This window comes from Dermacentor albipictus, unplaced genomic scaffold, assembly GCF_038994185.2.
Source record: "Dermacentor albipictus isolate Rhodes 1998 colony unplaced genomic scaffold, USDA_Dalb.pri_finalv2 scaffold_22, whole genome shotgun sequence".
NCBI lineage: Eukaryota > Metazoa > Arthropoda > Arachnida > Ixodida > Ixodidae > Dermacentor > Dermacentor albipictus.
In genome coordinates, this window is record NW_027225576.1 from 2,567,036 (window position 1) to 2,593,010 (window position 25,975).

The window sequence follows — 25,975 nt, forward strand, 5'->3', positions numbered from 1 at the left end:
TTAACGTGGCCAAATCTACACCAGTGCAGGTTGAGCAAGCCCTGGCAATGGCGGCAGCCCTGGCTCCTCAAGACCTCACGGAAGACTCCATCTGCCCCAACGTATCTCAGAATATCTTCATCATCTGCACCCCCAGCGAACGTAATGCAAGAGCTTACGCCACGGTGCAACAAATTCGCATGAAAGATACTACGTATCGGGTCGCAGTATACCCGGCGCCACCCGATGATACCTGCAAAGGCGTAGTCCGAGGCATTGAGCTCGAGCTCAACGACTCCCAACTCCGAGAACTGATCGTCACGAAACGCAACCCCCACGCCTTGGAGGTGAAGAGAATCAAGAACACCACAGCTGTGACAATCCTTTTCGAAGGAATGCAAGTACCAAATTACATCTACTGCGGAGCAGGCATTGTTCGATGCACACTCTTTCGCAGACACACAGAAGTTTGGTACAACTGTGGCAACATCGGTCACCGCGCGGATGTCTGCCCTAACCCCAGTACGACGTGGTGCCGGAAGTGTGGCATCAAAACTCCAGCGGAAGATCACCAGTGTTCCCCTCACTGCAGCCTGTGCGGCGGACCGCACCCCACCGCCGACAAGGACTGCAAGCGCAAGTTTCAGGTCCCTTACATCGTGCGACAGAGACGCCGCCGCAGACGCAACCGACGCGGCCGTAGCCGCTCTCAAGGACCAAGCGGCGCCAGTCACAGTGACTCGAGTGCCGCCTCGGGCATTCCCGTAGCGACCACAAGGAGTCGCTCGGTCACGCCGACACCCGAGCGCCGCAGCGCCCTACGCAGCAGCCGCTCCCGCTCCAGGGGACGACGCAACAGCCGGTCCTGCTCCAGGGGGCGCCCTACATCCGGCCACACCGAACTGGCGTGGGCCGACCGAGTACGAGGGAGACATCACCAGCAGCAGCAACGGGACGCTTCATCTACCAGACAGGTAACGCGGTCTTCATTGCCCGAGCATGAGAGCGAGATAGTCACAGCCCTACGACAGGAACTAGCGGGTCTCCGGGCCACCATACAAGTGCTTACAGCGCATCTTAATGACGCAAAACAGCAGATTCAAAACCTTAAAGCTCCCAAACAAGCACCACCCCAGGAGACAAACGTAAAAGTTAGCACAGCCAAACGCAAGCCGCCTCCGCTCCCAGAGACGGAAGAAGAGAGTAATGCACCGCAAGACACCCTAGGCGAAATTCTGCGCCTCACGCGAGAGAACCTAGAAAGTATTCGTATCCTAACGAATCGTGTAGAGGTGGTCGAAAATAAAGTCGCCAGAAAAATTAAAAACAAAGCTAGTCAGCCACAACAGATGGACACGACGACGCACCCCTCGTCACCAATAAATCCCCCGCAAAACCATCATGGCTAACCCGACACGGGACACCTTAGAAATTTGGCAGTGGAATTGCGCTAGCTACGCGAAACGCAAATCCTCGCTGCAGCAGTACCTCAAAATTCAACCCAAAAAGCCGCACGTAATACTATTACAAGAAACCCTATGCGAAACCCTCACGCTCTCAGGGTACAGCCCCGTCTCCCAAAAAGGAGGGGACGCCAGGAGAGGCATCGGCACGCTCGTTAATAGAAAATTCGCGCATATCGTTCATAACGTCCTTCCGAAAACCAGTCGCATCGAGGCGATCCTAATCGAGCTCGTACCTAACCGACTCTTAAAACAAAGCATTTTTGTACTAAACGTCTACAGCTCCCCCGCGCACTACAAACAATCTTTCCACGCGATCCTTACTAAAGCCACATCATTGGCACGAAACTCACCACTCGTTATCGCAGGGGACTTCAACGCCCCCCACCCGTCGTGGGGTTACCCCAAAATCAAGCCTAGCGGCAACAACCTCTCGCGCGCGATCGACGACCTGTCCCTCACCCTGGTGACGGACCACCGGTTCCCCACCAGATTGGGTACGTCGACACAACGCGATACTACGCCGGACCTCACGTTACTCCGAAATGTAGCAAGCTACACATGGACGAATACGCAAGAGAACCTGGGCAGCGATCACTTCGTCATACGCACAGAAATACCAAACACGGCGGCCCCACCCCGGTCTTTCACCCTTACAGACTGGGATAGCTTCCGCCAGTTACGGAAGGAAGACACGAACACGTACTATTCCTTCGCAGAGCTCCTCTCTGCGATAAAGGACGACGTAGCTAGAGCCACGAAAACCATACAAACGGAATTGGAGGTCCCAAGGGTTGACCCTCACCTCGCACACTTACTCGAGGCCAAGGCCTCAATACTTGCGCGATGGAGAAAGCAACGTCTGAACAGACGTCTGCGCAAAGGCATCGCGATACTCAACCGAGATAGCGAACAATACTGTACGGAGCTCACAAGACTCCAACGGCAGGAACTATGTTCGGCGGTCGACGGCCGCATGCGGACCGGAGGTAAGTGGAACCTCCTGAAACGCATGTTAGACGACCCTTACAAGAATGACTTTAGACTGTTTATAGAAGGTCTATAGACTTTTTATAGACGACCTTTCCATTCTATCGATTTGGACTTTTGTTGATACAAAGTCTGTAGACTGTCTATAGACGAAAGTCGATAAAGTTTCTATTTCTTTTTGTCTATACGCAGTCTATAGACGGTCTATAGAAAAAAGTCGATAAGGTGTTTTCTCTTTTTTGCCTACTTCCCCTCTATGGACTACCTATAGACGAAAGTCGATACAGCTTCTATCTATTTTTGTCCATACTTTGTCTATATACTTTCTATAGACGAAAGTCGATAAGGTTTCTATTTCTTTTGTCTACTCGCAGTCTATAGACAGTTTATAGAAAAAAGTCGATAAGGAGTTTGTTTCTTTATTGTATCCTTCCCCTCTATGGACTACCTATAGACGAAAGTGGATTACAGTCTCTATCTCTTTTTGTCCATACTTTGTCTATAAAATTAAATTAAATTATGGGGTTTTACGTGCCAAAACCACTTTCTGATTATGAGGCACGCCGTAGTGGAGGATTCCGGAAATTTCGACCACCTGGGGTTCTTTAACGTGCACCTAAATCTAAGTACACCGGTGTTTTCGCATTTCGCCCCCATCGACATGCGGCCGCCGTGGCCGGGATTCGATCCCGCGACCTCGTGCTCAGCAGCCTAACACCATAGCCACTGAACAACCACGGCGGGTATACTTTGTCTATAGACTTTCTATAGACGAAAGTCGATAAGGTTTCTATTTATTTTTGTCTACTCGCAGTCTATAGACAGTCTATAGAAAAAAGTCGATAAGGTGTTTTTTTTTGTATCCTTCCCCTCTATGGACTACCTATAGACGAAAGTGGGTACGGTCTCTATCTATTTTTGTCCATACTTTGTCTACAGACTTTCTAAAGACGAAAGTCGATAAGGTTTCTATTTGTTTTCGTCTACTCGTCGATTATGGACGGTCTATAGAAAAAAGTCGATAAGGTGTTTGTTTCTTTTCTGTCTACTTCCCCTCTATGGACTACATATAGACGAAAGTGGGTACATGTCTCTGTCTATTTTTGTCCATATACTCTGTCTATAGACTTTCTATAGACGAAAGTCAATAAGGTTTTTATTTCTTTTTGTCTGCGCGCAGTCTATAGACGGTCTATAGAAAAAATTCCGTAAAGTGTTTGTTTCTTTTTTGTCTGCTTCCCCTCTATATGGACTACCTATAGACGAAAGCCGATACAGTCTCTATTTATTTTTGTCCATACTCTGTCTATAGACTCTCTATATTAGACAGTTAATAATAATAGTCGGCTAAGGTTTCTATTTCTTTTTCTCTCCTGGTGTATTGAATGTCTATATAAGAAAGTCGATAATATGTAATGCCGAGTTCCCATACTCCCCGCCCTCTGCGAAGGCGATGATATGACACTGGTTCATGCGCGACCGGCACCGCGTGCAACCCCGGCGCGGCGGGCAAACCGTGCAGACTGCTAGTCGTCATTCGGTGCAGCTGCACCGAACGAGGATCGCGGCGGAACAGGCAACGTCCGAGTCACAAAGGTCTTCCAGGCACCCGAAGGCCCTAAACCTGGCTGCTTCTCGGACGTACACTTCGCGAGACCAGCTGGTGAAGATGGTGATGATGGTGGTCAGATGGTGATGATGTGGCAAAGGTGGTGAATAAGTCGCGAAAGCCGGCAGACCAGGTGGTGAATTCACCACCTGGTCAGCCTCTGAGTTGTCGTGGTATTGCATGTCTATAGATTAACAATAGACAAACATCGTTAATCTGGGCCCAACCCGTGTACGCTGTAACCAAGCGCAGGTACCGGTGGATAATACGTAGCTGCGTTTGATGTAAGCCACTGAAGTTGTATACTGCTGAGATTGCTGTAGAGCCTATTTGTAGACATTAGTATACACATAGTGTATACCTCCGCATTTGTTGACCACATGATATGATCAACGTAGTCGCTCTCGGCAATCCCAAGACAGTCTTCACAGTTGTCGCATCACTTTTGCGGCAATAGAATGAAGAAAGCAAAACGCCGATCCAATTGTTATAATAGTTGTTATGAACGCCAGCTTCAGCTACAAGTGGATTCCAAACAGGCATCGAGCTAACAGCAAGGACACTCGTAATGTTTGTAGCTGACAACGCGGACTTTGTGAATGTGCGATGAACCGATGTCGCGCATGTGGTGTTCGCGTTGTGTGTCGTCCGATTCTCGGATACTTTTCACATTTTCTTCATACCTCGGCTGCGTCACTAACATAGGGCGGTTTTTTGTTGACTGATATCCTGCACTATAAACCCATCAAAGTTTCTCATTCACTTATAATAGGTGCCAAATCATCAGAGCCCACCCAGTATTTCGCCGGCGGTATGCCTGGGCAGCCACGCATATGAGTACCTCAATGCTGTAGTGATTGCTTTGACCTATCACCGGAACAGAAAATTAGCACTAACATACGTGCGGGCATCACATTTGGTGGTACGCTGGAAGATATGCTACAAGTACGCTGTATTACTAATCGACGCTGGCAATAATGCGTCTGAAACGTGTGAAGGGCCCTGTAATGACTTTTACAAACAGCGCATTCAAGTTAGCGTTCCAGTCTCATACGATAGCCCACAGCGTTTGTCATACAACCTGCCAGCGCATTTCCTTCGTCCACGAAAAAAGATGAATAATGGTGATAAAGATGAATAAGCCACCCGTTCCGGAGCGCATCGAGCGCAGAGAGAGAGCGAAAAAAAAATTGGAGGACGCTTAAGCTTCGCCTTCAAGAGTGGAACGCAACAGCGTTCCCGTCGACCCGCCAAGGGTGTAAGACAATGGGCTACAGGGCAGCCATCACTTACGAGGTGCCCCGCATCGGACGCGGTGAGCGTCGAGCCATATGGTCGAGCAACGCGGCGTTCGGCGCAGCAACGAAACGTGCGCCTCAGCAAGCGGAACGAACCGAAGAACTCGGTATCTCGGAGGGGGAAATGATGCACGCCAGCCAAACGTCGTGATCGGCACGGGCAGAGAGATAGACAGATAGCGATCTAAAGAAAGGAAGGACGCTTGATTCTCCAGAGGGAGCAAGGCGAAGCGTTGTCAGGGGAGAGAGAGTCCGGGCTGCGAACCGCCTCGCACCGGTCCTCGCAGCTCCAATGCGCGCGTGGCGCGCCATCTGTCCGGGCAGCGCCGTACATGGAGAGGAGGGGGTCTTCTGTGTTTGCCGCAAGATGGCTCTGCGCATGCGGAAAGCGCAGAAGAAATGCAGCGGAAACGCACTTCGCTACTCGTGTAATTGCGACTTCTGTAAGTTACATGTTCATAATTACCGATATACACCGCAGTATAACTTTCCACGGCTAGTTCCGAAGGCAACACCGCATTCACTAGAGGCGCGTTTGTACCGCTTGGAAGCATCGAACTCGTGGCTGAGTGGTAGCGACTCCGTCTCACACTCCGGAGACCCTGGTTCAATTCCCACCCAGCACATCTTGGAAGTTGCTTTTTATTTATGAAGTGCCTGCCGTGATTTATCGCTCACGGTCAACGCCGCGGACGCCGACGCCGACGACACCGGCTTTTCTGCGACACGAGCTCCTTAACGCTGTCACGTTAAAATGAAGGAGGAAAAGGCGCTCACACTCCTCCGAGTGCGCGCGCCCTCGCGCGCGGAGCTCCTGCGCATGCTTGGAGATCTTGCGCATGCGCGGCGGTGCGCCATCTCAACGAGTGCGCCGGGCACGTAAACGGTTGTACCGGTGTGTGGTGTCCGCCTGAACGTTGGTGTCTGTGTATGCGTGTCATCTTTGTGGCATCACACGTCAACTACACTGAACGGTAAGCTTTAGCAAAGATGTTTTGCGTCAATAGCTCATGATTATGTGAGCGCATTTCGTAGCGCGAAGCGGCTCCATGTAGCGCAGGCGACTCGGGTATAGTGTCGGTTTGTCGTTGACATGGTTTCATAACGCGCTCTTGTTCTCGCTTCTACTATACGGAATGTTTTACGGCGAGCGATCGCTCGGGCTTGTTGATTTTAGTATAATAGTTTAGGTGCGTAAAGAAGGAAGCTACACCATGTTTTAACTTGATATTGAGCTACCACTAAGCGGATTGTGTATGTTGGGCAGCCAGTGTGGTAGATCTCATTTCGTGGCGCTTGATCCGGCCGCGATGAATGCTGCGCCGCATGTGTAGTGAAATTCTCGTGACACGCTTTACGTATATATCTCGAAATTGTGTTAGCATCAAGAATGTTCTGGCAGACACGTATAGTTGAATAACTGCTAACGTACTCGGATGAAAGGCCGTGTTTGCGGGGCATGCATCAGCAGTGTGGGCACTGCCGTTTTCGCATTGTTTAAAAGTAGCAGTATTTTTAAGGTTTCTGGCAACCAATCTAAATAATTTTGGGAAGTTACCGCAAGCAAAACACGAGACTTGAAGAAATGTCAAGCGAAAATCTCTAGATTCACCCAATCTATTTATATGCAACCACAAACGCTTTTGGAGCATGAAACCTGCGATAAGCTCATTCACTCACAGCTTCGCAACTTAGCCGAAAAAATTGGAGCACAATAAATTAGTCGCTCCGCGAAGCACCTTTACACCGTTCAGACTGAAGGCATTGCGTTTGACGGTAGTTGGAAGATTCGTTTTTTGTCTCTTTTTTAAACAGTTTAGCAGCAGAAGTTATCTTTCGAGCTATATGAAAAGCGTTAAGCGCCTTTCGATGCTTCGGGGTTATGCAGTTTACGTGCTCTTAATCTCTAGGCAGCTGCTGGCGCAGATTCGCATTGTGCCAGTCGTGCACGGTATGAAGCCCTTGTCGTGCGCAATAAGTGTTCCGGTTTTCATTACTGTTGCATGTAGTGCCGTCGTCTTGGACAGACTGCATACTATATGCGCTGTACAAATGAAAAAGAGCCAGATTATCAATTTGGTGGTCTTTTCTTAGTAGATAACGCACAGATTATTCAAATAATTCAGTGGACATTGCATTTGTTCTACCCTTATTAACACACCTAAGAGATCGTAACTTGTTTTAGTTGATAAGTAACCTGATCAGTACGCCCCCATTCATGTGCATTCTACTGAAAGTGTGGCAAATGTATTCATCTCGAAGTATGAGAAAAGAGACAATGCAGACTGTTCTAAGCGGAAATAAATTGCAGATGTTAACGTGATTGTTCAAAACTGCAGTCAGTATGCTGAGCATGTTCGATCGGCACGGGCACATTGCATTAACACCTGAAAAATGTGCACAGTCCAGCAGGGTATCTTTGTTTCAACAATTATTATTATAGGAATCGTTTGGGATTCTCACATTTCTTTTATTTTTATGAGTACACTGTGTGTCACATGAACCTGTCTTGAAACGAAAGGTACCGTTGCTAACACCGGCGACCATTATGGTTGTCTAACTGCTTATCATACTGTAATATAATGAAACATCATAATGGTACTGATTAATATTGCCATGTAGTCTTTAGTCATAGGAGGAGGAGGAGGAATAAACTTTATTTGTGCACAGCAGATGTGAGACCTAGGCCTCTACCTAAATGACGGCCTCGAGCCCTTGGGCCCTGGCGGCATCTTCGGCCTGCTGGATTGCCTTGCGTTGGTCTTCCGGTGCACAGCTGAGCAACGCGGTCTCCCACTGCTCTCCGGTTTTAATTATTTTATTCTGTATGGGTGTACGAGGACAAGCCCAAACCATGTGTTGTAGGTCCGCCCTTTCTTCACAGAATCTACATCTATCCGTGTAAAGGTCCGGGTAGTAGCGGTGGTAGGCCACCGGGTTCGGATATGTATCTGTTTGTAAGATGCGCCATGCCGTCGCTTGCCGTCTATTTAACGTGTGTGCCGGGGGGAAATGGGCCCTTCCCAATTTATAGTGTTTGGTGATATCGTTAAAGCTGGTCATCCGGTCTCTCTCCGTTCCCAGTATTTGTTGCGTGTCACCTGCTCGGCCTGTCAGTTCTCGAGCCAGGTTGTGCGCTATTTAGTTCCCGGGAAGGGAGGAGTGTGCGGGTGCCCATATAATGTGAATGTCGCGATCTTCACGAAAGTTGTTTAAAATTTTGAGTGCTTCCGGCGAGATTCTTCTTTTTGCATAGTTCTTGACTGCTGTCTTGCAGTCGCTTACTACGATGTTGGCTTCCGTGGAGGCTATTGCCAGCGCTAAGGCAGCTTCCTCCGCCACCTCTGCATTCCATGTTTTCACCGTCCCACTAACTCTGCAGTCACCCTCTAGACTCGTAGCAGCTATCGACATACTCTGTCCATTTGCGTACTCCGCCGCGTCCACATAGACCACGTCCCTGGCATCACGGAATCTTTTGTGGAGAGCTCTCGCTCGTGCGTTTCTTCGATCTTGGTGAAACTCCGGGTGCATGTTTCTCGGGAGTGGGGGTATTGATAGATGTTCCCTTATTTTCCTTGGGATGTCTCTCCGCACTCCGTGCTGTGCTTCGTAGGTTATTCCGATGTCATCTAAGATGTGTCTCCCCGTCAAACTCTGCGTAAGCCTTTCATACTGCGCTACTCTCTGTGCCTCAATAAGTTCGTCTAATGTATTGTGCACGCCGAGCGCCAAGAATTTCTCGTTTGACGTATTTGCCGGAAGTCCCAAGGCTTGCTTATAGGCCCTTCTAATAATGCAGTTTATCTTGGCTTTCTCCGCAGCGTAGAGCTTGAGGTAAGGAACCACATATACAATACGACTGATTACGAAAGTTTCTATTAATCGGATGAGATTGTGCTCTCTCATGCCATAGTGCCTGTTGGATATCCGCTTTATTAGTCTGATTGTCTGTTGAACACTATTGTCAAGTAGTCTAATGGTTTCTCCGTTATGGCCGTTTTCGGATATGCGGAGTCCCAGTATTCTCAGGCTCTCCACTATCGGTATTGTGGTGCCTTCTACTGTGACCACAATGCCCGGCCTTTCCTTAATGCTTTTTCGACCCCGGCATGTGGGCCTATAGAGCAGAAGTTCTGATTTTTGCGAGGAGCATCTCAGTCCCTTGTCTTTGATGTAGTCTTCTACCGTGTTTACTGCGGTTTGAAGGATCTCTTCCACATGCCCATCGCTTCCACCCGCCACCCAAAGGGTGATGTCGTCCGCGTAGAGGCTGTGTCTGAGTCCTTCTATCTTTTCGAGTCTCGCAGGAAGACCAATCATTGCCACGTTGAATAGAAAGGGAGATAGGACTGAACCCTGCGGGGTACCCCTATTACCGAGCTTGAGTGCGTCCGATTTGGATTCTCCAATTGAAATCTTTGCGGTACGATCTGTCAAGAAGTCTTTGATGTACACGTATGTTTTACGTCCTACATCCAGTTTTTGGAGATTTTGTAGTATGGCCTTGTGCGTGACGGTGTCAAAGGCCTTAGTTAGATCGAGACCTAGTATGGCCTTAGTGTCTAGACTTTTCTCACCCGCATCTATGATCTGATGTTTTAGTTTGAGCATAATATCCTGCGTCGATAACTTTGGTCGAAATCCAACCATGGTATGTGGGTAAAGTCCTCCATCATCCATGTATCTCGTGAGACGTGTGAGAACCACATGTTCCATGAGTTTACCGACGCAGGATGTCAGGGATATGGGCCTTAAGTTCGTCAGTTGTGGTTTCTTTCCAGTCTTTGGTATAAAAATAATTTGGGCTGATTTCCATTGACTTGGAATGCTGCCTTGCTCCCAGCAGTTATTCATGTACTCCGTGAGAGCTCGGATGGATACATCGTCGAGGTTTCTAAGTGTTTTGTTACTTATCCCATCAGGTCCTGGTGCAGATTTCGAGTTGAGCCTGGTCAGTTCATATCTGACTTCTGCCTCCGTAATAGCGGTATCAAGATCTCGATTCTCGTTACCTAGGTAATCCGGAAGTACTTCTCTATCCGCATCTCCAACGTACATCTTTTGGAGCTCTCGGAAGAGCTCTTCTTCTGTGCCGTTGTAGCTGTGTATAACCTTCTGTAGATTGTGTCTTTGTATGGTTTTTGTACTTCCGGGGTCCAAGAGGCATCGGAGAATGTTCCAGGTCTTGGACATTCCTATCTGCCTTTCCATCAAGTCGCACGTGGCTTCCCACTTCTGTTGGGTTAACCTATGTGCATATATCTCGATTTCCGTGTTTAATTCCACAATTCTCTTCCTTAATTTTCGATTATGTTTTTGCTTTTTCCATCTTTTCAGCATGCTACCTTTCGCTTCCCACATGTGCAATAATCTGCTATCCATCTCCTCTATACCTGCCTCCTCTGGAACAGTTTTGGTAGCTCGTTTAATGTTTTCTTGCAGTTTCTCTGCCCATTTATCTATGTCCGTTATAGTGTCTTCGGCATCATCTTGTCGGATTTTGCGGAAAGAGTCCCATTCTACTAGCTTCAGTTCTCTCCCCCTCTTTTTCCTTGGGCCTGCTTGTACCGTTGTGACGACGATGTAGTGGTCACTACCTAAGCTTTCCTGCATGTTTGTCCATTGAGAAATTGCTACATTCTTCGTAAATGTGAGATCTGGTGTCGTGTCGTTGGTTACGCTGTTTCCTATTCTGGTTGGTGCCTGAGGGTCAGTTATGAGCGTTAGGCCTTCGTGCTGAGCGTCTGCCCACAGGCTTCGGCCCTTAATGTTCTCTATGCTGCATCCCCAAGCCGCGCGTGGCGCGTCAAAATCGCCGACCACGACTAGTGCCTGCTTGTGCGCTACGCTCAACACTTTGCGGAAGAGTGGGCCGAATTTGGGCTTGTGCCGGGGTGGACTATATATGTTCAGAATAAATAGACTTCCCTCTTCTTTACGGGAGGGGATTATTTCAATCAGGACGTGGTCTATGCCACGCACACCGGTATCGTGCTCGACAGCCGAGAGGTTTCTGTGTATGAGCGTCGTGACGGTTGCCTTCTCGCCGGAAGCACTATACGATTTATACCCCGACAATTTTGCGATCCCCCCGGTTTCCTGCAGGGCGATGACATCTGGCGCCTCCTTACTTGTTATGAACTGCTGCAGGTTTCCTCGCTTGCGACGATACCCGCGGCAGTTCCATTGCCAAATCGCGTATTGGTTACGCGGCGCCATGTTGATTTATCTGTTCTTCCCCGGTGGCCTTGCTATTTTCTAGCGCATTCGGCCTGCTATACGGCTTGCTTTTAACCGGTCCTGCGCCTGCTGGCCTAATATCCTTTGGTGTGCTTTCTAGTGCCGCTACTCTATTCTCTAATCCATCGAATCGTTGTTTAATATCTACATACATGTTTGTGATTTGTTGCTGTAACCCATCGAACATTCCTTTAAACGTTCCCATAACCTCGCTGATTGCAAAGACGCTCTTTTCTTCAGCCGTTTCTTGCGCCCTCCTTTTGTGTGGTGGTGCTTCTCCGTTCGCTTGCGTGGGAACGGGCGTTGGAGCCCGACTCCGCGTCGACGTCGTACTGGCGGAGGGTGCGTTGCCATTCTTTTCTTGCTGAAGCTTCGCGTTTTCTGCCCTAAGCTGCTTGATCTCATCTTTAAGCATTGCATTCTCTCGGGTAATCTGTTCTAACAAGTTTCTAATCTGTGTCATTTCCTGTTCTAGGGCGGACCCTTTAACTTTAGGCGATTGAGTAGCAGTGCCGGAGACCGCGCTTGCCCAGCTCACCTGTGCTTTGCTCCCGTCTCCCCCTCGATTAGTTCTCGAACCGGACCTCGACCTTGATCTCGTCCACGATCTGGTCCTGGACCTGGACCTGGAGCGTTGGCGACCGGCTTCCCCTGGCAGTCTCGGGAAGGAACCGGAGCGGTGTCTTCCATAGTTTTTCCTGCTTGTGTCTTCTCTGTCGGTTGAGGGCTGCATGCTCGCTACAGTATTATGATTATTATTGTTGCTCCCTCTGTTTTCATTGTAATTGTATAGTTTTCCCTCACATTGTTGCATTTGTTTTACGCGTGTCTCTGTGTCTTCCGTGCTGTACTCGTGTGGCCATCAATTACGAACTTGCCGAAGCCCTTGTCAGCTTTATTAAACAAGGGATTCAAGTCAGTTGCATCTAATACTACATGTTAAGTGACTGACGTGTTATTCGTTTTATCTAAATATTATGGACTGGCACTACTTGGCAAGCATTAAACCATAGTATTTTTTATTGCACTTAAGCTGCAGGCGTCATAGATTGCCAGAAAATTTTCATGAAAACAGCCAGGAAAGGCTTGGAAAAAGATCGGGAAACTTTAAATTGGCCACATAGGTATGCTGTCTTGTTACATGTCAAAGTTTCCAGAGAGTCTCTGTGTTAAATATATTTTTAAAACGTTTCACTTCATAAAAATTGTGGGAAATTGGTTCTATTTATTGAAAAAAAAGAAAGTCAAGCAGACTGACAAGGCATTTCTTACTCAATATGTTTTTTTTTTGCGTTAACTAAACGTCCTGAACCTCGATAGCCTAGAAAAAATTTTCATCTTTCAAAGCACCTTAAATAATTTACTGTGATAGAATTCATTCGAACTATACTATCAGTTCTGTTTCCTAGGAGGTGCATATCTGTCGTGCCATGACACAAAGTGCTCGTGTGGTATTTCGGGTGCTCATGTGGTATACCTAACTTGGAAACCTGTTAGCATGCCCAAGAGGCCTCATTACCTGCAAGAAATTAAGGTACCATATCAATACAATCAACCCATCTGCCATCTCTTGAAGTTATGGCCAATGACCCATTCATTTAAAAGTATGAGAAATACGTTTCAATGTGTACTAAGCAAAATTAATTACAATCTTAGGCATGATACTGGGAATATTCCAGTCACGTCTTCTGAAAACATCCCTCTGCACGGGCATACTTAACTACCAGCCAAAAAAACTGTACAGACAGCCCAACTGGGTAACGTTTCCGCAATAAATATAGGGACCATTTGGGATAAGTACATTAATGCATCATATATGAACTTGTCATAAAAGGGAACATACTGTTGCTGACACGAGCAGCAGTTGTGACTGTTTAATTGTTCACCATACCATGCAATAGAACATTGCATAAAGGTACTGATTTGTATTGACAAGCAGCCATTAGTCATAGTTAAACCGCATTAAGTATTGACTTAGATGGTTTGAGTAAATATATTCAGCTGCTTAATGAACATACAAAGAATACACATCTGTTATTTTTGCCTCATATTGCTGCATGTACTTATTTGCAGCATACACCTGCAGCACCTTTGGGACTAATGACACAAAGGTCAAGGCCAGCCTGGCGACCATGCTTGCCAAGGAGTAGTGTAAATATTTAATCTGTTTCCATAATAGCATAAGACAAGAATTTAAGGAATTCATGTATTATATCGAGCAATAAAAACGGTTAATGCATTGCCGGTGCATTTGTTTTATTTTTTGCACTGCATGATTCAGCACTATATAAATTCTTTCTGTTTATGCAACATATATGAAAGTACAGCTGGTTCAGGAGCTTTATTAATCTACTAACGGTAATGCATAAGTGCAGATGAAAAGGAACAGGTGCACATGCATAATATCTACATTCCATGCATTTCCATGCGTTTCATATCTATAAAATGAAATGAAATACATTCAAAACGTTTTGCTACCGCATGTAATGAAAAATGAAAACTAACTTGTAGATAGCCGCTATGGAGTTATGGCCTTATACACTCTTTGTAGACTTGTCTATAAAATGTCTGTCTATAGCGTGTCTATAAATTAATGAAAATGCATGTTTGTTGGCAAGTGTATGCAGAATGTCATAGAAAAAAGTGTATTGGATTATAAAGTTCTGTTTTTGTAGACTGAAGTCTATAGAATGTCTATAGTATATATACATTTGTCTGTAGACATTCCATAGACTTCAGTCTACAAAAGTAGAACTGTAAGCCTATGCACTTGCCCATAGACATTATGCAGACAACTGTCTACAAACATGAATTTTAATTAATCCATAGACACTCTAGACTCAGACTTTTTATAGACTAGTCCATAAAAAGTGTATGGCCATAAGTCTATAGACGGTCTGTAGACAGTCTATAGACTCAGACTTCTTATAGACTAGTCCATAAAAAGTGTATGGCCATAAGTCTATCGAAAGTCTATAGACAATCTATAGACTCAGACTTCTTATAGACTAGTCTATAAAAAGTGTATGGCCATAAGTCTACAGACAGTCTATAGACAGTGTATAGACAGTCTATAGACTCAGACTTTTTATAGACTAGTCTATAAAAAGTGTGCGGCCATAAGTCTATAGACTGTCTATAGACTAGTCTAAAGAAATGTCTATAGACAGTCTAAAAACTCAGACTTCTTATAGACCAGTCTATAAACAGTGTATGGCCATAAATCTATAGACTGTCTATAGACCAGTCTAAAGAAATGTCTATAGACAGTCTATAGACTTCATAGACAAAGGTCTATGGACTTACTATAAAAATTTTTGTAAGGGGACAGCCAAACAAAGGATAATCAAAGCCACGCGCTAGACCGACTTTTACACTTACATAAAGCGAAAGGGGGAACAGAAGAGTCCTTCCTGGCAGAAATCGCCAAACGTTACCTTCCCTTAGGCGACGCTCACCCCAACGATTACCCGAGCATAAAGTGCGAAACCACTCCCGAACTAGACGCTGCCTTCACGGAAGCAGAAGTCCGAGAGGCGCTACACAACCTAAACAGCAGGTCGGCCTCAGGACCCGACTGGGTAACTAACCGAATGTTACGTAACTTAGACGACCAGGCCATTACACTACTCATTAAAGACATCAACCACGTGTGGGAAACAGGAGAGGTACCAACGCAATGGCGCACGGCCACGGTGGTCCTTATCCCAAAACCCGGCAAACCACTTAACCTCGACAATTTGCGCCATATCTCTCTTACTTCATGCGTGGGTAAAGTAGCCGAGCACGTCATTCAAAACCGAGTGTCACGCTACATTGAGGAACACGAACTCCTCCCACACAACATGGTAGGGTTTCGACGCCACCTTTCCACGCAAGATGTCATGTTGCTCCTAAAAAGACAGGTCTTTGACGTTAAAACAAGAGACGTTCGAGGCATCCTCGCCCTCGATCTCACGAGAGCATTCGACACCGTCTCGCACCTCTTCATATTGGAGTCTGTGGCAGGCCTCGGCCTGGGCCAGAGATTTCAGGAGTACGTGCGCTCCTTCCTAAAAGACAGAGAAGCCCGACTGCGAGTCTCACAACTTAAGTCGGACTGCTACACGCTGGGTTCCGTCGGAACACCGCAAGGCTCAGTCATCTCTCCATTACTATTTAACATAGTGATGAAGGGACTCGGAGACAAACTACGAGACATCCTGAACGTAAATTGCGCTCTATATGCAGATGACATCACCATCTGGAGCCCGGGAGGCTCCCTGGGAGACATGGAGCAGGCATTACAGTCTGCCCTAGATGCCACGGATGAGTACCTACTAGATACAGGAATGAAACTATCTTCCAAGAAATCGGAACTCTTACTATATCGCAAGTCTTGCCAAGGAGTCCGATACCTAACTCCTCTAGACGAACTTCCGATCGCGCTACACACAAGAGACGTACAACAGATTCCGCGAGTCGACCACATACGCATTCTTGGGCTCCTAATCGAAGCCACCGGATGCCACGCACACACGATCAAACACTTAACCGCCAAAACCGAAAATATGATCAGACTCATCCACAGAGTCTCAGGGCGCAGGAAGGGTCTCTGCGAAGATAACCTTCTGCGCGTATACCACGCGTTCCTTATGAGCCATATTAATTACGTCGCCTCTGCCCACAACTGGACGAAAACAGAAAAGACGAAACTGAACACACTCATGCGCAAGAGCATCAAACAGGTCTTGGGCATTCCAGAAAGAGCAAGTACAGCAAAGGTTGATCAGCTAGGCATGCACAACAACATCGACGAAGTGATCGAGGCTCAGACTATGGCGCAAATACTCCGCCTATCCTCGTCCAAAGCCGGTAGACTAATTCTAAGCGAAGCTAATGTCTCCCCATCTCCCTATCTCGAGCACGCTGTTACCCTACCGAGTGCAATTAGAGACAACTACAGAGTCTCACCGTTTCCCAGAAACGTCCACCCACTATACAACGTGGGTAGGCGTCGGGCCCGCGCCCGCGCGATTCTCGACCGCACAGACGCGGATCGTGAAGCCACCGCATTTGTGGACGCGGCCCAGTACGGCAATACATCAACTTTCGCGATAGCAGTTGTGGACGGCAACGGAACGTTACGGTCATCGGCATCGGTTAAATCGACCACCAGCGCTAAAGCCGAACAGACAGCCGTAGCCATCGCCATGGCAGACCCCACATTTACCCATGTCCTCACGGATTCGCGTGCTGCAATTCGGGCTTACTAAAGCGACAACGTACCGAAAGAGGTAGCGCATATATTACGAGCAAGCTCAAACGAGTGCAAACGGTGCCTCTCCTGGTTCCCCGCTCACATGGGGAAAGACATCCACCCGCAAAAACCCAACCTCACTGAAACGGCCCATGACCGTGCGCGAGAACTTGCCCGCCGCGACGGTCCCACGGCCTCCGAGGGGCTGGACATTCAGTTTAATGACCCGCTACTCACATACCAAGAAATCACCTCACACTATCGAAAAGGCAGAATGAAATACCCGCTCCCGCACGCCAAACTCGAGCGCGCGCAGGCGGCCGCGTTTCGAATGCTGCAAACGGACTCGTATCCGTCACGAGGCCTATTAAGCCACTACCATTCAGAAATCGCGGCAAATTGCCCAGACTGCCCAGAACCCTACTGCTCACTCTCGCACATGCTTTGGCAATGTACCGCGTTACCAGAGGGCCCTCTCTCCAGTGAGCCCGAATGGGAAGAGGCCCTCAAGAGCCCGGACCTCAAACTGCAACTCAAGGCCGTCCAGAGGGCCCAAGAACTGGCGGAGCGGCACCACGTTCCCGTCCCGACTTGGGCGTCGCCTACGGTTTCGGCCCAAGGAGCTTCCCGCGTGCGATCTCCAACGGCTTAGACCCCTCAGGACCTCAATAAAGTTCTTGACTGACTAACTAAGCTCCTGAAGGTGTCTTCGTTCGCAAGGAACCTGTAAAAAATTCATATAAACCTTTATTTTGAAATTAACACTCAACACTGTGCTCTACAATATATTATCTGGGTATTCCACACTAACAATGCAAATATAATTTCAATAACAACATAAACAGTTGGGCAAATAATTGTTGACTAGCCTGTTCATTTTTGCACAACCGAAAATACTGAATGATGATAAACTCGGGCTTGACGTGCGAGAACAACGAACTGATAATGTGGCACGCCATAAGTAAGCGTGTGCGTGCGTGCAGAAGCGGGGGGGGGGGAGGGGGAGGGGATTTTTGGTCGCCTACGGTTTTTGAGCGTGCACCAATGCACGGGACAGAGGCATTTCGGTGCGTTGATCTCGCACTGAAACCACGGGCTGTGCGCTAAGCTTTCCGTGCGTGAATAGGATTCCATTTAGGTGTCGGTACAAGTGTAGCATAGACATTCGGTATTCCTGCATTACAGAAAGAAATAGGATTGAAATAAATCTTACCGTATCGTCATTGCTAGTCGATCATGAGCAGAAATGGGATCCCGGAACGGTGTCGCCTGCCGCTCAATCAGGGGCCGCACGAGACCGAGCAAAGTGTCGAACACACTCGGCGGCATTCGCAGGTAGCTACAAGAAACGGCACAATCATTTGTGAGACTCTACGATCTGCAGGTGGCATGCACCTAATAGAAGAATTAGTTATCGATCCCACTTACTCTCTGAAGTATCCTTCGTCTCTCGCGCGCAGGCGGGGAAGCAGAGTACACGCCTGGCCCTCGGTGTCCCTTTAAAACTGATGGTAGCGCTAAAAAGGAACGGACACATGAAGAAAAGATGACACGACGACGGTGTCCCTGTACCGCCATATAGGGCGCACCCAAAACCTTCTGGTCCGCATTCTGGCACGTTGACGTCGCACAGGTAAAGCACAAATAAGTATTACAGTGTTCACAGTTACGACTAGCTCCTCGTCCGTATCCGACATGCCTGAGCGTGGTCGGCAGTGGCACAAGAAAACAGACACTTCCGATGGAACACGAAATCGGCAGAACGGAGAGCGCGTTGTCACGAGAAGTATCGAATGGAACGAGACAGCGCGTGACTCCACGCGCCGTTGCCGCGTGCCGCAAAACGCGACTATGGACTTGCCCGCGCGCGTCGGCCGCGCGGGCGCTTGCCGCGTGCGGCATGTCGCGCGCGTTTTTGTCGCTAGTGTGGGCGTACCATAAGGATGTTAAATGTGATGGAGAATGTACGCCAGGGGCTGTATTCTGTAGCGGTTCGCTTTGGAACCGGTTCGGTCTGGCTGTTGCCATTGGTCGGCGCTTCGTTGTCGTCATCCCTGGTGGGCGGCACGACAAATTTTGTTGACGTCACACAGGTTGCCAATCATCTGGAAAGGAACCGGTTCCCTGCTACGAGAGGAACCGCGGAGAAGTGGTTCGCTCGAGGGTCGCGCGCGGTGGCGAGATGATGTCGAGGGTTGCTGGGGCAACCGTGGCTGCCGGCTAGTCTCGCGCCAGCTGACGAGCCGGCACCTAGATGAGACGAGACAGAGACGGCAATGGCGGCTCCTTTGGTTGTGTTGCTGGCGAGCGCCGAAAGACAACGACGCGACGAGAGGCAACGATGCGACGCGTTCGGCATGGCCGAAGAAGAGTTTCGAAGGCATCTTAGGCTCTCCAAAGACACAGTGCGACGTCTTTGCGATGAGCAAGAAGAACATCTCGGACCTCAAAGATTTCGTGGTGTCTACACTACGATGAAAGTGCTATGCGTGCTGCGGTTTTTTGCCACCGGGAGCTTTCAACAGTGCGTCGGCAATAAAGAAGCGATTGCACTGTCGCAGCCTTGTGGGTCAGCCGGATCATTACAGCCGTCGCCAAGGCCATTACGGTTGTGGGCAAAGAAAAAGAATGGGTTAGATTCCCATCCACGGCGCAACAGAAAGCCGCCGTCAGCTGCTGGCCCAACACACACGACGCATTTGCTAGGTAGGGGTGCTCCTCGAGAATTGAAACGAGTATTTCGCGCTGCCTCGTTGAAACATAAGGACCCAGCCGCCTGTCCTTGTGCGACGACATCGTTTCGGTTTCGGCGCGCGAATAAGTCCAAAACGTAAAAAAATCGAAGCAAGTTGTTTGTATACCGTATGGCACACTATACCTAGCGACTAATTAAGAAAACAACACCAATAAAATTACAACTCCCAGTAGCCGTTCCGTTCCAGTAGAAGTTCACATTTATTACTGGAAATTATGTTTGCAAGTGTTCTATACAAACCAATGTTTTTTTTTATCAAGCTAGCAACATCTTTCCATTGCTATACCGTCCCCCAAGTACAAACAAATATGATGACGTGATCTTCCGGCAGACCGCCGCTCGTTCATTGGTTTCCCTCACGCCACCCCGTTCCACTCTTTCTCCGAGTGACGTAATCCAGACGTAAGAGCCAGACCGAACCGGTTCCAAAGCGAACCGCTACAGAATACGGCCCCAGTATTCGCTTCACGCACGCAATCTGATAAGATAACGCTCTTTCGCTATTGAATCCGTTGCAACATACTGGGTATTAGAAACACATGCAGGCGTATCTTGAGCTAACTGATAACTTCGGAACTGTGGTAAGACGCTAAAGAAAGCCCCCCGCCCCCCTAAAAAAGAATATAGCTGCTTTCAATATTAGCTGAAACAAAGTGCTTTTGGTTTAAAAACGGCCCCCAACACTGCACAGCGGCGCCGACATGCAGAAAATTCAAGAGCGAACCACTTTCCAATTACTGGTATTTATCAAACCAGCATATCGTGGTTCAATGTAGCCCTGTAGTCCAGGGGCAGTTCCACCAGGGGTACTGTGTCGGAGCTCATATTTCATGTCAGCATTATTTGTCGCAAAATCAGAGTATTTTTTTCTTTAGATCTTATCATTAGACAGCTAAAATACATCCAGCGAAACCCTCACCTTAATATTTCAATACTTTTCGTTCTAACGTACATATCCGTGATGATACAAAGTACTGAAAATGTACCCAATGCTTTCCTCCAGGGAGCTGTTTTTATTCGTTATGATGCCAGGAAACCGAGCCTGATGCCACCAACGCTCAGAAACCTAATCGGGAGCGCGCACAGTGTTCTCGCACACCTTGTGGGATGTACCGCAGCGCTGAGGTGCTTCTTGTATAATGTATGAGAATCGGTTGTAAAGACAGACGTGCAAGGTTGGGCCATGTGCTTAAGCTCACGAAGTTGATTTGTGCCAAGATAACCTGTCCAATCTTTCACACTTACTTTACAGGAAGTCTACAGTACCATCAATATGCCGGCTGCTTTTTACGGCACGAAACAAAACTGTTGAAACGATACAAACAATGTTAACATCATTTTATCATTCGAGTGTTCAGATAGGTAACCTCTGGATGCGGAGTAAGTCGAGAGGTTATTCGCGTAATTAGCAAAGCTACGTTAAATAAATTTTCAGTAATGGTTGTTACGTGGCTAAAGAAAATGAGCAGTTTGGAGCCCCTCCCCAGATTATGCAGCCAAGGGAAAAATTTCGACTAAACATGGTTCTTTAAGAGCCATGCAAACAAAATATTTTTCAAGTAAACACTCTTGGAAGACGTAACTGACGCAGAAAGAGAACATCTGAAGAGTCACAGAAATAACAGCACTTCATGAAGGGACAGAAAGGAGGAGCCACACACAAACTGCGCTAACATTAAGCGCTGTTCTTTATGTGATAATGAAACAACAAGCCTGTCAGTCATTCCTCCCAACCCTGTAAAGTCAACCTGACCACATCTAGCCTTTTCTGAAGCTGTCATCAATAGTATGGCCCTGTGAACGTGTTCCCCATGGCCATATAGTCGCGTTCCATTTTTATTCATGCTGCTTTCTCGAAGGCAAGCATTTTAAAGTTTTATGCCATCTTCTGCTGGTCGTTTGCTCTCCTCTATCTTGGAGCGCTCTGAGGCGTTCCGAGCCCTGCCGTCGGAGCAGTCATCGAGATTGAAACGTCATCGCAGTGCCGCGTCGCTGCTGTTGGCGACGGCCCACCGTAACCTTGCCACCTAGGCTACTGCATGCTGGCGTGTCTACGAACGTTCGTCCCGCCGGCACGTCTGCCGGTTTTTCCGGCAGCGCCGAGAGCTTTCGATAGGCGAATCATCGGATGTTGGCAGTAGTCACGTGGTTTCGCATCAGCAATTTCCTCCTCCGAGAGCGAGTCTCACGTTCGGCTTGCGCGCTTGTCCCCTACCTTTAAGCTCGGGAAACGACCGATCTACCCGACTCTGCTTCGGGGCATACAGGCGACCAGTCGAAGATACCATTAGTGTCAATATAGCAGTGAACGTGTGCCGCCGAAAGTTTGCTTGGTCGCAGAAGCGATGCATGACGGAATGATAGTGCAGATTTAGCGCGTCGCTAGCATCAACACAATGCACTGCCGCCGAGGGAAGGAAGATAACGAAAGTGAACAGCTTGGCAGCTGCTCACGGAGCCGTGCCGATGGTGGCGGTGCCATCATGACGAAATCTCAGGCAGCGATACTGACGGCTGAGGAGTCTTTTTTTTTTCTTTTATTCATTTTTTTGTACAACGAAGTCGTTAATAGTAAGCTTTAACTCTGGCCCAACTCCGACGCGGCCTATTCAAATAGATGTAAAACGCCGAAACGCTTTTCTGAGATAACCCCTGGGCCGATTTTAATGAAATTTGCTGGGTTCGGGAGAGAAAGGTAAATTCTAGTGAATATTGCAAGCGGAATTTCTATTTAGGGCTTGAATTCTGATAAAAAATTTTCTAAAATTCGATAGTCCGAAAAATACAGAAGCACAAAGTTTACAAATTAATAACTCCGTATCAAGAACTGATATCGCGGTTCTGTAGGCAGCACCCTTTAGAAAATTCAAAGCGGACAAATCCATAATGCCGATTTATATCTTACGTGAAGTCGTTACGTTGTGAACAAGGGTTGTGTAAAAGCTGTATGTCTACATTACTAATTTTTTTTTAGATTCATGCGTAATACATTAATTTTGTCCGCTTTAGATGTGCTGTTAGATGGAATGTACAGAATTGTGATATCAGTTTTCATTGCCGAAAGAGAGTTGTAAACTTGATGGTTTCACCTTCTGAAAATTTTCGATTCTGCCAATTTTGAATAAAGAAACGATGACCTAAATCAAAAACTCTAAACCAACAGTCACTAGACTTTAAGTTTTTGTTTTAAGTGCAACAAACCTTGTAAAATTTGATGCAGTGGTTGAGGAGAAGAACGAATTCTCCTTTTACATCTATTTAGATAGGACCACCAGAGCTAGAGGTTTCTTTTAAGGGCTACTTTCCCCACTATCGCGTCCGCGTGTAGAGCGAAATCCCGAAGATAGCGTAATACCAGCCTGACCCGCAGCGGAGGTGAAGCAAGCGTTCAGCTCTCCCCATACGTGGGCTGAGCTGGAATGTAACGCCATGCCAGGCCGATCTGCGGCGGAGGTGAAGCAGGCATTTAGGTACTCCCCATACGTAGGCCAATCCCGAAGACAGTGCAATGCGAGGCCGACATACGGCAGAGGTGCAGTTCGCCATTAATGGGCCCACATACAGAGATATCCTAGGCATCTTTCTTCACAGAGTGGGAGGGCACTGAGATTTTTTACTTATCAAACATCAGATCATCGACGGCGAAACCAGAGACAACAAAGCCATCCTCGGGCTCGACCTAGAAAGCGCCTTCGACAAAGTGACGCACTCTGCTATCCTCGCGCAGGTATTAGCCCCGAGAATTAGGAGTGGCGCCCTCTCGCGAGTGACGTCACGGCCAGGACGCCGCTCGCTCCGGCTCGCTCGGCTGCCGCGCGCGCTCGTTCCCTTCGTGTATGCTTGGGGTATGGGTGGCTCGAGCCTAACGTATTGAAGAATACGTCGGCTTCTTTCAGCTGCCATACATTAACCACAGTTTCTTCTTCAAAAGCGTGTGAGTCCAGAAAGTTTGCGGCTTGGATATCGCAAGCTAAGTAGCGTTAAAGGGGTCTACTAGGTTTTGCAATGCATATATGCGCCGTGTCTATCGATAAATTTTGACTAAAAAAAGAATATCTGCAAATTCAACGCGCGAGGTTGTGTATGATGCTTCGCTAAACATTTAGCATTCCTTTAGTATTTAGCTATGAGAGGCATTGCATTTTACGTGGAAGAAAAATTTGGTAATTGGCGTCAACATGTTATCTAATTTTAGAAAGACACTGCCCAGCGAAGCTCTCATCATGATTCCTATTACTCTGGTGTGTTGTTCTATTCAAATATGGCCATTCATTAATGCGTAAAAACATAGTTAGGCGCGCATTTTTTATGAAAAAGTTTGCTGCTACTTTCATCCCCCTCTGAAACAGGCCTCCAAAAAACGAATTGCTCATGGCTGCTATCACGACGGCGCGTCATGTAGAGTATTTACATAGTTAATTCACAAACACCATAGTAGCAATCACCTGAGAGAAAAGTTTCGCTGTTAAGATCGAGAGCCACTCAATTGAAAGTGATGAAATGTTTCATAGTGGCCCTCGATCAGTAGCCTTTATCGACAATATGGCACACCCCTGATCGCGTAACGGTAGCAATCGACTGTCCGTATGGCGAGGCACGCTATGTTCGCGAAACCCATCAGTTCACTGCAACTTCGAATTAAAACCATAAAGCATGTTTTTTACAGCGCCAACTGGAATGGCTAAAGTATTCTCGAGCTACTACACCGCAGCTTAGATTTCCTGTATACAAAAGGAAAATTCAAGCACCTTCTGTCTCACCATGTCTCGATCCAGCGTTATTCAATTATACAAACGGATAACTATTCGCTTCGTCGGTACATAAAAGAGAACCTTGCAGGCAAATTAAGTTTGCTCCAATCCAATCGCAAACATTCATAAAGAAAGCACCACAAGCCTTGCATATACTTTCACTTGATTTCTGACCCTCCACCGGGGGAATTTCGATATCTTCAATATGTCCCATACTACTAATCATTGACGCTTCGACTTCTTTATGGCTGCAGCTATGCGGTCCAGCAGGCATACTTCACTAAAACAATTGGGCCGAGCAGCCTGTGTCAGTTCGCCAAACAGATTCGTCATGTATATTCCTCAAGCAGCAAGCACCAGTAAATTTCTCAAGTGAGTTTGATTTGATTTATTAATTTCCATTTACACACACACATGTACAGAGGAGTGGTAAGTGGATGTGGATGAGGGAAAAAAGTCGCACAGACGCGGCTTGAGGTAACCTGACCCCCTTAAGTACAATATGGCTGCATGGGGTAACACATCAAGCGCCATATAAATTACATTTATATAGTGGCCATAAAACATTGCAGTTATACAATATATGAAAGAACAGTGAAATATTTCCACAATAACAATGCAAAACACGCTGCGGCATTGAAATAAATAAATAATATAGACTTGGTAATATAGACAAAAAAGAGGAACATAACTTACATTATTAATCATTAACAAACGCGCCCTAAAGAGGTGAGTTGAACGTGTAACACGGAAAAGGAAATATATATTGGTACATTCCTATTTGTACTCTGTAAATAGCTGTAAGCCTTCATTAACTTTACTTCAAATTTCCGCCGCGCAAAAAAAAAAATAAACACGTGAAGAACCGCCTAATGTTGACAGGCAGTTAAAGAAGCAAGTGAGGCGTGTAGAATCTAAGCTCCAGTATTAGTTAAGTCCCCGTGCTACTGCCGAGCGTTTCTGTGAGGAAATGCAAAAATTCGATATTATACCATGAACTACTCGTCGTGAGCAAACCTATTTTAGCGGAATAACATCAACGTAACTGTTGTAGAAGTCATATATAGCCAGCTTTGTGACATACTTGTTGCACCGTGGCAGGTATGGTATCATAACTGGATTCCTATAGGCTATGCTTTTGCGATTGTCTATCCGCGCATGAAAAACCCGCAATGGGCTGGTCTGCGTCGCTTCGGCTGGCACTGTAGCGTTGCCTTCGAAAGCTGCATTGTTGTCTCAGAAATTAGCTCTTTGAATAAATGTTCGCAAAGGAAGACGTCGTAAAAATATATTTGAGACGACCATCATAAGTATACAAGCAGAGAGAACGAGGTCGAACAAACGAAAACACTGCAGAAAGCGCCCGGACAACGCCCGAACTGTAGCAGACGACAGGCGCGAGTCCGTGCCCTGACGTCACGCGAGCGGCGCTCGCAGCGCCGCTCGTGTTCGTTCTCGGGGCTAATACCATCTAAACCTAGGCGAGAGGTCGTACGAATATTTCAAAGACTTCCTTACCGGCAGAACGGCGGAGCTCAGAGCCGGCGACCTGAAAACGGACGAGAAGACATTAGGGAGCCAGTACACACTCGAAAGCTCCGTTATCTCACCCATGTTATTTAAAATAACCTTGTTATGATTCAAGTTG

General features: G+C 47.3%; 1 pseudogene; it reads right to left on the minus strand.

Moving 5' to 3' along the window:
• LOC139052367 (uncharacterized) overlaps positions 1-18,518 on the minus strand; it is a 34,532-nt pseudogene extending 16,014 nt beyond the window's left edge.
• Positions 18,519-25,975: the final 7,457 nt, after the last annotated feature.